Source organism: Lycium ferocissimum, chromosome 9 (genome assembly GCF_029784015.1).
Source record: "Lycium ferocissimum isolate CSIRO_LF1 chromosome 9, AGI_CSIRO_Lferr_CH_V1, whole genome shotgun sequence".
In the NCBI taxonomy this organism is placed as follows: Eukaryota; Viridiplantae; Streptophyta; class Magnoliopsida; order Solanales; family Solanaceae; genus Lycium; species Lycium ferocissimum.
In genome coordinates, this window is record NC_081350.1 from 32835756 (window position 1) to 32852406 (window position 16651).

A 16651-nucleotide genomic window follows, 5' to 3' on the forward strand; every position below is an offset into this window, starting at 1 on the left:
AAAACCAGGATCTTTCAGAAAACGGATTCCTATTCAAAGAGTGCATAACCGCATGGATAAGCTCACACTAACCCGTCAATTTGGGATCCAAATTCGAGATTTTCCTCCAAAATATTTGTCCATTTACAATATCAAGATACACTTAATTAATTTTTTCCTATTTTATCCTTATTATTACTTGTTTTTCAAAGTAACCAACATTGATTAGAGTGCAATTTATTAGAGAGAGATAAGAGTAATATAGTAAAAATATATTTTCATTTATGATTTCTTAAAGAACGTGTAAAGGAAAAAGTGGTCAACTAATGTGAGACGGAGGAAGTAGTGTTTGGTCAACATCGTCCTTATTAAATTTTGCAGCTACTCCACAAAATATCATCGAGATTTGTTTTCTTTTTTCCTATCGCAGTGAACTTTTAAAAACAAAATTAAAAAAGGAAAGAGTTCCGCTCTTCTTCGATCCTGAGCTAGTGATAGAGAGAAAAAACATACCAAAACAATAACATATTTGGTACCTCTATTACAGTTAAAGTAGGGTAACTGTAATATAATACAAGAAAAATAAATAAAATAATAACACGCTCGCATCTCTCTCTTTTTTTTTTTTTTTTTTGGTTAACCATCAAAAATTCGGTAAAAAAGAAAAATAAAATAGAAAACAAATATATATATATATATATGCCCCTTTTGGCCGCTCCTCTTTTCTTCAACTTGTTTTTATTTTTCCTTTTTATTTCTATAATTAACAACTTAAATTATTAATATCAATTCTTATTGAAAATCACTATAATATAGACGTGTTATAACATCAAAAAGTTTTTTTTTTCTTTGGAATTTTTAAATTCATTATTGAAAGTGCTAAAATTGTATCGACATTGTTATTTTTGAATCAAATGATTATATCAAAGTAATATTTGTATTAGACTATGTGCAAAAACTAAAATCTATCTTGATTAGCATGAAGTTTCTATGCACTTACAGTTTTTAAATTATTTATTACTATAAAACTAAATTATCAAAAGTGAATTACCTTTCAAAGAAAGAAACAAATTAAACTTGGATAAGGGAGAAAGAACTTGTCCGAGCCTCAATACATGTTATTGCCTTTTTTTATGGGTCTCGAGCAACATACAAACTATTGCTAAAGTATCAAATTAAGGGATTGTGATCCATAAAAATATAGCTAAATAGTGTCAAAATATTAATCTGAATCTCAAATAAAAAAAAATTACCCAAAAAATCAGAAAGAGCCTGGAGATAGTTGTTAGCTTGATCTTCTTCAATAATGAACTCATCTTTAACTTGCAAATTCTTATGCAAGTTAAGCAATATCACACAAGAAAATGAAAATAAAAACAAAAAAGAGCAAGAAAAGAAGCAAAAGAGGTATGAAATTGATCAGCTACGTATCTTCATTGTCACATAGGCATCCAAAAAAGCAAAGCTTGTTTCGAAGTGGGAATTGGACGTGTGACTGATGCTATCTTTAAAGGCTGTTGAATACTTTAGCCAAAAAAAAAAAAAGTTGTTAATTATACGGCTGTTTAGCTGCTGCTACTAATGTACGTTTCAAACTTACAATTGATAGAATAATTGAGATTAAATTAAGAAGAACGTGATCTATAGAAATTGAACAATAAATGTGTAATTACGTAGAAGGATGGGAGAACACATAAATGCATTGTTAAGATATCTAATAAAGTAGACAATAATAGTGGGAGGTGAAAAGGTGATTAATTAAATATAAAGACTTTTTGGGCTATTAAGAATAAAATAAAGAGATAAATGAAGGGAAAATGTCAAAAAGAAAAGGAGAAAAAATAAATAAATAGTTTTCTAGGCCATGGAAATGTGTCATATCACCTTGTCTATGCCTAACTTTATATTATATATAGATATAGATTAGTTTTTATTTTTACTTGTCTACTTGGCATATCAAGATAAAAATAAATTTTTTCTGTTTTATCCGAATTATTAAGTACTCATTTTCAAATCATTTTTCAAGTCCACTCGAGACAATACACTAATTAATAAGGTTATCATAGTAAATATATATTTTATTTATTACGGTATTTTTTTAAGGAGGGTGCAAAGTCCATTGAGGACAAGTAAAAATAATGAGAGGGAGTACTTTTGAACTAAAGATTCATCGCTTTGGCTCAATTACTAAATATAATACAACTCGTTCTGTTTCAACTTATGTGTCTTGCTTCTTTGTTTTTTAAAAGTGTCACTTTATACACTTACTAACTCTTTAATCAATAACCCACATGATATGTTAATACCACAAAATTCAAAAGACATTTTAGTATAATATACAAATTTTCAGTTTAAAATCACAAGATTCAAAAGTTTTATCTTATTTTGCTTAAACTTCATGTCCCGTCAAACTAAGTAAAACACATAAAATAAAATGTGAAGTATTAATGAAACTAAATCATGAGGTGTTAGTTTAATAACAAAAAACTTTATTTTGTGTCTCATTTTGTCCTACAAGTTGGTGGAATCAAATCTTCCACTTTTGGGTCTACTAACTTGTATGACAAAAAGAAGTCTCACATAATTAATGTCAGTTGTGTGAGACACAAGATAAAAAAATTCGTTTAATAAATATCGTAATTGATTCTCATTTTTTTTTAATTAATCATTTTATTACTATAAATTTAACTTTTATTAAAAACGAACTGCATACATACAAAAAAATTGTTAAAGAATCAACTCAGGCTTTGCTTAGGGTTATATTGAAGCAAATTAAAGCTACGTGTGAAGCTCGATTTTGGCACGCGATTCGTCTAAATACCATAATTCAGCTGTGTTTAATTACTCAAATTCAATTATAATGTACTTGAAGCTCAGACGTATATATTACTAATTCATTTTACATCTTGATTTTTAATTAATTTACTTAAGGTATTGCTCTTGTTTTTCCGTGGGAATTTAATCTTACATTTGGCAAAAACCAAGCTGTTAAAAAGTTTAAGCCTTCAAATCTCAAGATATGAGGTTGAAATATTTGTCAATTACTGCTAAGAGAATTGAATTTAAGCGTGAAAATCTGACATGAGATAGACTGGTAGAGTTCTTCGAAATAGTGACAAGTACACGGTACATCAACTTGAATTAATCAGTAACAATGTATAGTTTATAACTTTATATTATACACGTTGAAGACTTGCAGTTGTAGCAGTTAATTATATTGAAATTTGCTTAACCACAACTCAAGTTTACGGCATTTCATGTGGTTTCCCATCTGATGATCTGAATGTACTCATAAAATAAACAATTGCACGTTCAAGTGTTTTGATTTTCTAGATGCTTGAATACAATTCTAGAAGAACAATTAATGTTTAACATGTCAACCACACATTTTATTATAAGTGACAAATGTACGTAGTTACGTACTTCATTATTGATCAAGTTGAACGTCATGATTCTCTTCCATTATTTGGTGAACTTCATTATTTCTTTGCTCCAAATTAATATCTTCATGTTTTTGTTTGTTCTTATAAAACAAGAAAAAGACTTCTGCTCTTCTTTCAACATAAACCAAAAAGAAAATACATAATTGGAAGTTAATTACCTACTACTGTATATACTAAGTCTTTCTTCTTTTTGTTTTTAATTACTGCGTTTGTTTCTTTTTACTTCTCCAATTTGCACTTCGCATTTCCCTAAAGAAAAATATTAATTAAGTACGTATTTTACTAAATTATTCTTATTAATGATATTTTAATTTGACTACTAGTATTCTACTTAATTTAGGAAATGATTCCTTATCGTAAAATTGAACAGAAATATTTAACATTCTCCACATTTGCTTAAGTAGATAAAAAGTTATTTAATATACTTGACCACTAAAAAAGAACAGAAAAATAGTTTTTAGGATATACTACCTCCGTCCCATTTTAACTGTCGTTTTAGAAAAATACTAAATATAAAGTAAGGTTAAATAAGTTACCCTTATGTAATATAGGTAATTGATTTTCAACTATATCACTAGTTGAAAATAATTTAATTGTCTACTTTCATCTCGAATTCTTAAAGTAATAATTATTTCAGGACAATTTTTTTGAGCTATAACAACAACATACCCAGTGTAATCTCACTAGTGGGATCCGGGGAGGATAGGGTGTACGCAGGCCTTAACCCTACTCTTGTGAGGGTAGAGGGCTATTTCAGATAGACCCTCGGCTCAACGATGCAGTATCAAAAATAGGTTAAACGCAAAAATTATCGGCAACAAAATGACAAGATAAACACACCAATTAAGCAACAGTTAATAATGAAGTAAAAATACCACCCAAGTATGCAATAGCGACAATTAAAATAGGATGGAAAGAGTATGCAATATGCCAATATCGACAATTAAAATAGGACAGAAAGAGTATGCAATATTATATGGCATATGTTTTTCAAGTATGCCCTGGCATACCTTAATTTTTTGAGCTAATGCCACATATTATGGAGTCACTTTACTTTCTATAAAGCTTTACTACACATACTAGAAACAGATCATGATTTGTCTGGAGATATAAAAACAATTTAATTTGTCTGTCTATACATTTCCAAAATCATAAATGTACTTCATTATTGATCAAGTTGGAACGTGATTCTATTCTACTCCCTCCGTCTCATATTAGTTGGCCATATTATTAAAAATATTTGTCTCAAAATACTTGGCCATTTACAAAATCAAGATACAATTAATTTATTTTTTTCTATTTTATCCTTGCCATTACTTGTTTTTAAAAGTAACCAACATTGATTAGAGTGTAATTTATTGGATAGAGATAATTTTTCCAAAAAAAATATAAAAATAATTCCGTATTATTTTTGCTGAAAAAAAAAAAATTCGGGTCGGATTGAGTTATTTTAGTGAGTAAAAAATTATTTGAGGGTAAAATAATTTTGAAGGGCTAGGATGATGCCACGTGTAGTCAGTTAGAAAGGTATAATTGACCCATATATAACCGTAAGTAAGGTATAATTGGCCTAAAGTATAACGAAGGGTATGAATGAACTATTTTTCAAAGTTCAAGGGTAATTTTGGCCCTTTTCCGTATAGTAAAAATACGCTTTCATTTATAATTTCTTAAAGAAAGACGTAAAGGAGAAAGTGGCCAACTAATATGGAACAGAGGGAGTAGTATTTGGTCAACATCGTCCTTATTTAAATTTTGCAGCTACTCCACAAAATATCATCGAGATTTTTTTTTTTTTTTTCCTATCGCAGTGAACTTTTAAAAACAAATTTCTTAAAGGAAAGAGTTCCGCTTCTCTTCTATGTTGAGCTTGTGATAGAGAGAAAAAGCATACCAAGATAATAACATATTTGGTGCCTCTATTATGGATTACCTATTAAACTAAGTCATGTCGTATGAGTTTAGTTATTTGAATTAGGTGTGTCTGGGACAATAGCATATTTGGTCTCTCAATTATGGATAAGTTATGATGTTGGTTATACGACTCATTATATTTAATCTGAAATTAATTATAATGTACTAATTTTTTTGGTCCGGTTAGGTAAGAGTATGCTACATTTAAACTATTTTTAGAAATATAGAAATACTTTACCTTCAAATATGGAGTAATAATATAAATTTAACATAATCCATGATTAATTGAATGGTGGAATGATTAACACTTTAGGAAATTTACTATTCACAAAAGAATAAATAAGAAAAACACATTTCAAGTAATTAAAACTAAATAACTTTTTATAACTTCACAATTCACATTATTTCTCAACACCCCACTAATACGTAAGTCTGATTCTCTCACACACTTCCATTGATATACGGTCTCTCACTCTTCATAATTGTTACACTTTTCATCCCCAAAAAAGTCATAAAGGAATTAAATAGTCTTGTTTGACCGAAAAATATGCTTACTTATAAAGAAAACATGATTTTATAGTATTTTAAGTATTCTCTATTTAGATAAATTCCTTTTTTGAAAAATTTACTTAGCTTTGAATTCACACAAAAAATTGGACACGTAACAATTCTCCTACTCTGATCAACTAGTAACGAACATTCCCGGGATAATTTGCCAGATGGTTTTGTAATAGCTACTATTGATATTCATGTTTGGGATGGTACTGACGGAGCATTGCTCCGGAGGAGGCACCAAGTTAAGTGAAATAGAAAAAGTTCTTGATTTACTGGAAAAAAAAAAAAGCAGACATTGGACTAAAGGAGTATAATACGATTGTCTGAGTCAAAGTAAAAGAGAATCCAATTTGGTCAGCATTGTTGTACGTGCAGTCTTCTGATCGAACGGTTGTTATTTGCAAGTTTGCAACAGTGGAAAACATAGATGAGTATAATTACTTCAAAATATATTCTATAGTATTCTAAACATATTCTTTAAATAAAAATAAAAATTGGACAGCACGACCAAAGCGGTCAAACTTTTGAACAAATGAATTATAAATTTGTAACTATTAATAATTCCTATTTAGATTTACTTAGAGTTGATAGCAAATGAGATGTCGTATTAACATATTCCAATGTACTTCCTGGATGGATTAATTTGATTCCATACCTTTTGAGAATTAAAAAAAATGAAGCAGGTCAAATTTTGGAAAATCTGGGCACAATTCTATTCTTAATCAACATAAAAAAAGACCCAACTGTCTAAAGGTTTTTATAATGTAGAACGCCTTATCAAATTTGTTTTCTTACTTTACAAAAAATTAAAGTAAAGTATTAATAAATATAAATTTGGCTCTACACAGTAAAGTAAATGACAACACAAAATGACTGCAACCTACTTTACTAAAGAAAGGATTTGAAAAGTCAAAGTATGACTAGCAGGTCAAGTCAAAGTTCAGAAGTCATAAAGTTATGGATAAACTAAATAGCCATATTTGCTGACTGCTGTATATACAGATGAGGCAAAGCAGCCGTGTGATTGGTTATGTTCAAGCTTGAAGGCGACATGGTTTTTTGTCGCTAACAATTAAAATTGTACTAACAATTTTTAAATTTGAAGTACAAGAATCAAGTAATTCGGTATCAATCAAACTTCCATGAAATTACTACCAGATTGCTGTTTGCTATAACACCTTATTATCATACAAAAAACATATTTGAAACTTTTTATTGAAAAGAAATCATTACTAGTATTATTTTTTAAATAGTAATGATGCCCTATAAAGTAGAAGAATAATAGAAAATAGAGCATTTTGAAGTTATGATTATATTCTCGGTCCTAAGAAATACTAGTTTAAAAGGAATTGGTTGGAGGTTTTTGACAAAGCTAGCGTCGGCCATCCATGTTCATTATTCCATAGAAATGATTTAATTAAGTTAATGTAAATAGTCTTATTAATATTATCACGACAGCAACATAGCTAAATGTATCAAGATTCGTGCATTACAATGATTTAAGACAACTCTTGTCAATTAAGGGTGGTAGCACAATTATAAAAGCTACTCTTTTGTGGGTAGCATAATTGATCTTGCTACTCTTCCGTTTACGAATTTTTTTATTTTGTGTCTCACACAATGGATACTAATTGTGTGAAGCTTCTTTTATTCTCACAAATTAGTGAACTGAAATCTTATAAATTTTAAGGTGTAATATTTGAATCTACCAACTTATGAGATAAAAAAACATTACGTAATTAGTGTGAGTTGTGTGAGGCATAATAAATTATATAATAGCAACGACAAGTTGAATCAAGCGTGAATTGGTACTTCTACTCGAACTACGGGCAATGTGTACTAACAATATAGGCTGCTATTCTCTGATGATGAAAATGTATATCAAGCATGAATTGCTATCGCTACTCTTTAGAGCAATTTTTATTACACTCTATTGTATAACTTGTTTGTTGAAACAATCCCTAATTAAGTTTTTTTTTTTTTTAATATAATAATCTAGTATCAAGTACTTATTGATCCGATTACTTTACAATATTTGCACATTCTAAAAGCCTATTAAAAGGAAACACGCTCTGTATCAGGGGTTTCTTTATCCTCAAAGCTTGAACCCAAAGCTTTTGATTAAAGACGAAGGGGGAACTCTATATATCCCACCAAATCCTTTGTTGGTCTAAGCTTCCGTTTGGCCATAAATTTTGGGAGCATATTTTCAAAAAACAAAAAAAAAAAAAATCAAATCTTTGTTTAGTCATAAAATTTTGACATATTTTGAAAACAAATCTTCAAATCCCAAATTACGCTCAAACTTGATTTGGCCAAGATCTATGTTTTGGCCTTTTAATTTTTTTTAAAAATTACCTCATGTCACGCCCCGAACCATGGCCTGGGCGAAACACGGCACTTGGTGCCTTACTGCATGTGACCGAGCGAACCACATGGCTTGCTGAATCATCATGAGACATAACATGAGCGGAATATAACGTGAATGCATGATGCGCCTTTATAAACGTAGTAAGTCATAATACTTAATGAAAATATTTGTTTAAACGTAGTGCGGAAATAACATGAATGAGCCAAAACGGCTATCCGACTCCGAATGTCCGACATCATATAAATAGACTTGTCTAGTCTATGAAACCTCTATCATGAATCGTGGAAAACATATACTTCATCGGGACAAGGCCCCAAGATACTTTAGATGCAAAACTAATTAAAGAATGACAATGTCTAAACCCCGGATGAGATGGGGCTCACCAATAAGCCGGCGCGTGCGGATCCTGCGAGTAGAGGCGTCGTCCTCGTAAATCCGTACCGCATCGTGAAATGCGTCCCCACCGGGCAATAAAAGGGGCGCGCGCACATTGAATGTCTTGTTATGTAAAGCAAACCGAAAGAAATAACATGGGCCATGGAATAACATGATAAGAACCGAAACCGAAAACACAGGGCATGAACATGAGCATAAGCATGGATATATATATATATATATATATATATATATATATATATATATATATATATATATATATAACATACGTAAAACATGATAAGTAGGGAGAGCGCATTTCATAAACCGACCATGTGATATCACCACATGGGTACGTGGAGTCCGGTACTTCGCCGGACAGAGCGAAGCCCCCATACCTTGCCGAGGTATGAGGTGGTAACGTGCACGATGGATCCATTCGGTGTAAAATTAAGGTATCGTCCTAACCGGGCGGAGCGATCCTTGTCCTATGGTGGCTACGTAGTTTCGGTGCTATCGAGCCTTCTCGGTAGTCGTGCAACTCCCAAAAACATGAACATACTATAGTTAGCTAAGAAGCCCATGATTTTCGTGAATTAACTTGTACTTGTCTTGTAATCATGATTTCATGAAATAACTTGTAAACATGGTTTCATGAAATAACTTGTATTTAGCATGTATGTATCTTGAGTCATGGCATGAACATAGTTATAAAATACAATCGCATGAAAACTTGTAGACATGTAGGATATTCATGAAATAAGCATTTTTATTTAAAAACATGCATGCAAAAGAACCCATGGAATACAAAATATGGGTTTTCATGGATTACGACTGCATTCTCAATAATCATAATGAGTATCAAGAACACAATGATAGAATAATAGCAATTCAAACATAATATAGTCATAGACATGGACCCGAGTGGTTATCATAAGCATAGTATAGAATAGAAACCCTAGTTTTGTAAAGTTTCATACTTTATGGATTAGGAGGCGTGGGGAAGAAAAATGATATTCCCACACGTAGATAGTAACTCTACATACCTTAGTCGCTCCAAAACTTGAATTAAAGACTTGAGCTTTGAAGAGGATTTCCAAAATCTTGAATTCTTGAACCTTGAGATGAGTTTTCTTGAAAACTCTAGTTTTAGGAATGATGATTTCTTGTTTAGATTACAAGGATATGTATTAGAATTGACTTGGGATAATTAGAGTAGGCTTACCTTGGTGTTCTTGATGATGGAGGAGGGTAGGAGGTCGTTCTAGGGGTTGAAGGAATGAAAAATAATGATTTGAACTGATATGGACGAATATATAGTGTTCGGAAAATTGCATTTTACGTCCGGCAAGAGTGCATGGCCGTATTTTGAAATACTGTCAGTATTCGTATTGACCGTACCGTCTCTTCGGTAAAATGGTCATAACTCTTTGCGCGGATGTCCGTTTGACCCCCATTATATACCGGAAAGGTATTTCAATGCTCTACAATTTCATCAAGGAAGTTTTCCCAAATTCCAAATGTGTTTTGAAATACCGGCCGTATTTTGAAATACGATCCGTATTTAACAATGTAACATTAAAATGTCAAATTCCAGAATACTCAGAAATCCTTGGTACCTGTTTACGTTTTGAAATACAGGCCGCCGTATCTTTGAAATACGGTCCGTATTTAACAATGTAACATCCAAATGTCAAATTCCGGAATGTTCGAAATCCTTGGTACCGATTTCGACTTGATTTACGGGACCGTATCTTTGAAATACGGTCTTGTTCATGAGCGTAAACCCCCATATTACAACTGAACAGGGAAATTTCAATTCTCACATCCTTTATCTGATTTTCTAAGTCTAGGATCATGGTCAAAGCTTAGGTCAAAGATACGAGGTGTTACAATATCTCCCCCTTAGGATCATTCGTCCTCGAATGATGGGTCATGGTTAAGAATATGGCTCGGCATGGCTTGAATACACGAATGTGAAGAAAACATGACATGAAACATGGGACATGAAATGATGTGATTACATGAAAACATGAATACTCTGGCATGAGACATGAAACATGAGCGCTGGATACATGACATGAGCGCGAAATACGAGACATAACATGACATGGGTTATGGAAAGTTACCTTGAGAGTTCTCTCCTTTGCCGTTCAAACAAAAATGGGTACTTGGATTTCATATCCTCCCTCGGCTTCCCATGTAGCTTTCTCAACCTTCTCGACTCCTCTACGGGACTTTCACTGAGGCTACTTCCTTAGTTCTCAACTTGCGAACCTGACGGTCAAGAATGGCTACGGGGATCTCCTCATAAGTCAAACCATCCTTAACTATTATAGTATCAACAGGAACAACCAACGACGGGTCCCCTACACACTACAACCAACGGCGGGTCCCCTACACACTTCCTCAACATGGACACATGAAACACGGGATGTACAGCAGCCAAATCTTGTGGCAACTCGAGTTCATAGGCTACTAGACCGACCTTTCGCGGGGTCTATATGTCCAATATATCGGGACCGAGCTTCCTTTCTTGCCAAATCTCATAACACCTTTTATGGGTGAGACTTTAAGGAACACCCAATCATCGAACGAAAATTCTAAGTCCCTTCGCCTCACATCCGTGTAAGACTTTCCGGCGACTCGAGCCGTTTTCAAACGCTCCCCGTATTAACTTGACTTTCTCCATAGCCTCGATAAACCAAATCGGTCCTAACAACTCGCTTCACCAAATTCGAACCAACCAATTGGTGATCTACACCTTCGCCCATACAGCTTCAAACGGTGCCATCCCAATGCTAAGCATGATAACCGTTATTATAGGAAAACTCGATGAGAGGCAAGTGATCATCCCAATTACCTTTGAAATCAAGACGCATGCTCTCAAAATGTCCTCAAGAGTTTGAATAGTATGCTCTGCCTGACCATCTGTCTGCGGATGAAAAGCTGTGCTGAGGTTCACTTTAGTACCCAATCCTTTCTGAAAGGATTTCCAGAAGTTCGCCGTGAACTGAGCACCACGATCTGAAATAATGGACACTGGGGTTCCATTCAATCTGACAATTTCATTGACATACAGCTTGGCATAATCTTCTCCTCGAATCGTAGTGGTCTTGACCGGTAAAAAGTGCGTGACTTAGTAAGCAATCAACGATCACCCAAATAGAGTCATGTCTCCTAGCGAACGAGGTAGACCTGATACAAAGTCCATGTTGATCATTTCCCATTTCCAGACAGGAATATCAACATTATGAGCCAAGCCACCAGGCCTCTGGTGTTCGGCTTTCACTTGCTGACAATTTGGATACTTAGCTACAAAATCTGCTACATTCTTCTTCATATTATTCCACCAATAAATCTCCTTAAGATCATGGTACATCTTAGTGGAACATGGAATGGAATACTGGAGTCGTGAGGAGCTTCTGCAACATGATTCGCTCTCCGAGCCCATCTACATCTGGAACACATAATCTGCCTCGGTGCCTCAAGGTACCATCATCTCCCCCTTGTTCAAAAGCCGTCGTCTTATACTTGTGAATCCCCTCTCTTAGCTGCAACAAGTAGGGATCACTAAACTGTTTCTCCTTGACTTCAACGACTAAATAGGAAAGGGCTCTATTCTGAACAACCACACCACCATCCTCAGAGTCCAAAAGTCGAACTCCAAGATTGGCTAAACGGTAAACTTCCTTTGTCATAACTCTCTTATCTACGTTCACGTGGGCTAAACTTCCCATGGAACGCCGACTAAGAGCATCAGCTACAACATTTGCTTTCCCCGGATGGTAAAGAATATCCACATCGTAATCCTTAAGCAATTCGAGCCATCTCCTTTGCCTAAGATTCAACTCCTTGTTTGAAGATATATTTGTGCTTTTATGATCCGTGAAAATATCAACATGCACTCCATACAAATAATGACGCCATATCTTAAGTGCAAAAACTACACCGCCAACTTTAAGTCATGAGTCGATAATTCTTTTCGTGAACCTTGAGCCGACGAGACGCATAAGAACAACCTTACCATGCCGCATTAAGACACATCCGAGACCAACTCCCGAAGCATCACAATAAACCACGAACCCTTCCTCCTTCCTCCGGTGGCGTCAAACCGGAGCAAGTCAATCTCTTCTTCAAAGCTTCAAAGGTTCGCAGCATCTAACCATTGGAACTTAACCTTCTTCTCCGTCAACTTAGTCAATGGAGCGAGAAATAAGGAAAATCCTTCAACGAAACATCTATAATAGCCTCGCCGTACCCAAGAAACTCCTTATATCGGAAACTCGGCTGGGTCCGGGCCAACTCCTACCGCATCAATCTTCTGAGAGTCAACTTTAACACCTTCACCTAAGATCACATGGCCTAAGAATGCCACTGACTTAAGCCAAAACTCACACTTTGAGAATTTTGCAAAAAGTTCGCGATCTTTAAGAGTCTGCAACACTATTCTGAGATGTTCTGCATGATCAGCCTCACTATAGGAATACACCAAAATATCATCAATGAAGACAATGACGAATAAGTCGAGATTTGAAGACCCTATTCATAAGATCCATAAAAGCAGCTGGCGCATCTGTCAACCCAAATGACATAACAAGAAATTCAAAATGGCCATAACGGGTTCTGAAAGCGATCTTCGGAATATCAACTTCCTTAACCTTTAACTGATGGTAGCCTGATCTGAGGTCAATCTTGGAATAACATTGGGCGCCCAAGTTGGTCAACTAAGTCATCTATTCTAGGAAGAGGGTACCGTTCTTAATGGTGACCTTTCTTTAACCGGGCGTAGTCTATACACATACGTAAGGAACCATCCTTCTTTCGGACAAATAAAACTGGCACACCCCAAGGCGAAACACTGGGCCTCATAAACCCCTTGTCAAGAAGATCTTTCAACTGACTTTTAACTCTTTTAACTTCTGCCGGAGCTATTCTATATGGCGGAATAAATATCGGCCGAGTATCGGAAGAGATCAATTCCAAATTCAATCTCCCCGTCGAGGGACTCGGAAGATCTTCGGAAAGACCTCTAGAAAATTCATTTACAACTCGGTACGGACCGGAGAGTTGGAGTCCGGGCATCCGAATCCTCGACTCGAACTAAGGTGATGGATATAACCTCGGAAATCATTTGTCCGGCTTTTAGATAAGAAACAAATCTACCCCCGGGTACTACCGAATTACCCTCCCATTCTATGACCGGCTCATTAGGAAACTCGAATCTTACAACTTTAGTTCTACAACATACCGTGGCATAACAATGGCTAACTACCCATACCCATGATCACATCAAAGTCTACCATTTCTAATTCCGCTAAATCGGCCCATGGTCCCGCGGTGATGGACTAAAACTGGGCAACCCCTATAAATATGCCTAGCTTTGACTGACTCTCCCACTAGGGTGGACATTTCAAAGGGTTCATGCAACTTTTCCGATTCAAACCCAAATTTCTTAGTAACAAAAGGGGTTATATAAGATAAGGTGGATCCTGGGTCAATAAGGGCATATACTTCAAAAGTGAAAACTGTGAGTGTACCTTGACAACATCTCCCCCTAGCCTCTCGTATCCCGACGACCCGTCAATGCATACAAATTGTTATGACCACCGCCCGTATTCGCCGACCTTGCGTGCCACCCGCCCGCCGGGCCCGATTATGCGGTGAGGCCGCCGAATTTAATGGACTGCGCCACGTTACCTCCAGTACCCTGTCTGGCTGATGGATAGTCTTTCTGAAAATGGCCCTTCTGACCATATCTAAAGCAAGCATCAATACCCACACGACACTCACCTGAGTGTCTCCTGTTACACTTGCCGCATATCGGATGAGTATAAGTCGACTGACCCACACTAGCCTGAGAGTAAGAACTTGATGGCTTGAAATTCTCGCTTTTGTCATTATGGAACTTGGGGAGCCGGGGCACTTGCTATGGACGGAAGCAGTCCCGTCGACCGTTCTTAAAGAATTTCCCCCCGTTTCCCCCGCCGAACCGTCCCGGAGACTCTCTCGACCCTTTGTCAACTCCTTGTCTTTCTCTCTCTTCCGTAAGGCTTCCCTCCTCCTTTAGCCTTGTCTCATTGCCCCCGTACGAAAGCAACCATCTTGGGAGATGGTCATTCCCCCATTCTGTCAGGCAAAACAATGTTGGCCCCATCATACAAATGGGAATCAAGTCCTCCAACAAACCTCCTCACTCTCGCCCTCATGTCCGGTACCATATTTGAAGCATGCTTGGCCAACCGACAAACTCCAAATAGTAGTCCTGAACTGACCTGCCATTCCCCGCTTAAGCTTCGGAATTGCTCGCCTTAGCTTCCCCGACCTCTACCGGCATGAAGTGGTCTAGGAATGCACTTGCAAACTCATCCCGTAGCATCGGGTGCATCCTCACCTCGGGATAATTCCCAAGATTCATACCATATGTTAGCAATGCTCGTAGCCGATGAGCTCCAAAAGTAGCTGCCAGTTTCAGAATCGTGATAATCCCGAAGATTTTCCAAGAGCATCAATGTAGTCCCGAGGGTCTTCGTCTTTCTTTGTCCCCGAAAGACAGATTCATTTCGAGGAAATCCTTAGTCTTAGAAGACTCTCCATTATTTCCCGAACTTAACCCGCATTCCCGACGTTGAGCCCGAGTCGCTACCAACCGTGTGAGCATATTGATAGCATTCCTAACATCCGAATCACTCGAGGGAGTAAACCGTAGGAGCTTAGTGGCCGCCGTCCGAGCTCGAACGGCCTCTTCGCGAGTCGCTTTCCGCGGTAGCCCCTTGGCTAGTGGCTGTAGCCTTTCTGGTGTATTTTCTTTTCGCAGGCATTTTCTGAAAATACGTACACGCATGAATTAGAAAGACATCCTAAAGTACTGCTCTAACTGCACGATCTAGAATATGAAAGAAGTGAGACAATCCTAAATGTCTTGGTGGTCAACTGTTTATATGTATGGGGCCTTCACACATATAAAAGTGACCCCACTGGACACGGTTTTATAGACTCCCTAAAGACACTTGAACCTAGGCTCGATACCAAGCTTTGTCACGCCCCGAACCATGGCTCGATAAACACTCACTCTTGCCTTACTAGCATGTGACCGAGCGAACCATATGGCTGGTCGAATCATCATGACATAACACACGAGCGGGTCATAACGCCATGTATGATGCGCCTTTATAAACGTAGTAAGTCATAATACTTAATGAAAATATTTGTTTAAATACGAGTGCGTATAATAACATGAATGAGCCAAAGGCTATCCGACTCCGAATGTCCGACATCACATAACCGACTTGTCTAGTCTATGAAACCTCTATCACGAGTCCTGACCGAAAACATACTATAACGGGACAAGGCCCAAAGATACCTTTAGATGCAAAACTAATTAAAGAATGACAATGACTAAACCCCGGATGAGATAAATGGGGCTCACCATAAGTATCGGTACGTGCGTATCCTAATATATGCGCAGGCGTATATCTCGTAATCCGTACCGCATCGTGAAATTTCGCAGCCCCGGCAATAAAAGGGGCGCGCAGACATCGAATGTACCGGTATGTAAAGCAACGAAAGAAATAACATGGGACATGGAATAACATGATAAGAATCGAAACCGAAAACCGGGCATGAACATCGGCATGGCGGATACATATATATATATATATATACGTAAAACATGATAAGTAGGGAGAGCATTTCATAAACCGACCATGTGATATCACCACGTGGGTACGTGAGTCCGGTACCTCGCCGACTCGAAGAGAGCCTCATACCTTGCCATATGAGGTGGTAACGTGCTAATGGATCCATTCAAAGTAAAATTAAGGTATCGTCCAAATCAAGGCGAGCGATCCTTGTCATACGGTGGCTAATTACGTAGTTTCAGTTGTCCGAGCCTTCTCGATAATTCGCGCAACTCCCAAAAATTTTCACGAACATAATATAGTTGGCTAAGAAGCCCATGATTTTCGTGAATTAACTTGTACTTGTCTTGTAATCAAGATTTCACGAAATAACT